Consider the following 626-nt stretch of genomic DNA (forward strand, 5'->3'; position numbering starts at 1 on the left):
TGCCACAGCTGCCTGCCCGAGAATCGCTGCCTTCAGGCCCTGCCACGCGTCCAAACGAAGGCTGGCCCGAAACCCGCTCTAGAGCTGCTGCACCTCGTCCAGCACAAACTTCATGGCGCGACGGCTCTTTTTCTAGCTGGAGGGTCATTTTGATCACGTTATAAGTACTGGGCACGTGTGGCTGTTCAACATTTATAGCAGAATTCACTGGTGAGCTGTGTGCTGTGTGTAACGTGTGCCCGGGGCTGTGACAACCACCTTGCGTGCTATATGTAACGTGTACCGGGGTGGCAGGGCCCTTAGGCTTAGAGACACCCTGTTGCGTGTCATATGTAACGTGTGCCGGGGAAGCAGATACTTTGTTTTGTGTTATATGTAACGTGAGTCAGGGTAAGCGCAGGGGTCCCAGAGCCTGCCCACCACAGCCCGGAACGGCTAGGTCGGCACGTGCGTCCCGCGTGGGCGGAGTCTCCCGGCCGGGGGGCGGGGCGGGGGCGTGGTCAGCACAGCCCCAGGGCCCCGGGGCAGCCCTGACTCCTCCCTAGGGGGCGTGGCGCGGTCACGTCACGGCGCGTGAGCCTGCGCGCTGACGTCGCGCGTCGCCGGGAGGCGGGGGCGGCGGCGCC

Source organism: Alligator sinensis, unplaced genomic scaffold (genome assembly GCF_000455745.1).
Source record: "Alligator sinensis unplaced genomic scaffold, ASM45574v1 scaffold451_1, whole genome shotgun sequence".
Taxonomy (NCBI): Eukaryota; Metazoa; Chordata; order Crocodylia; family Alligatoridae; genus Alligator; species Alligator sinensis.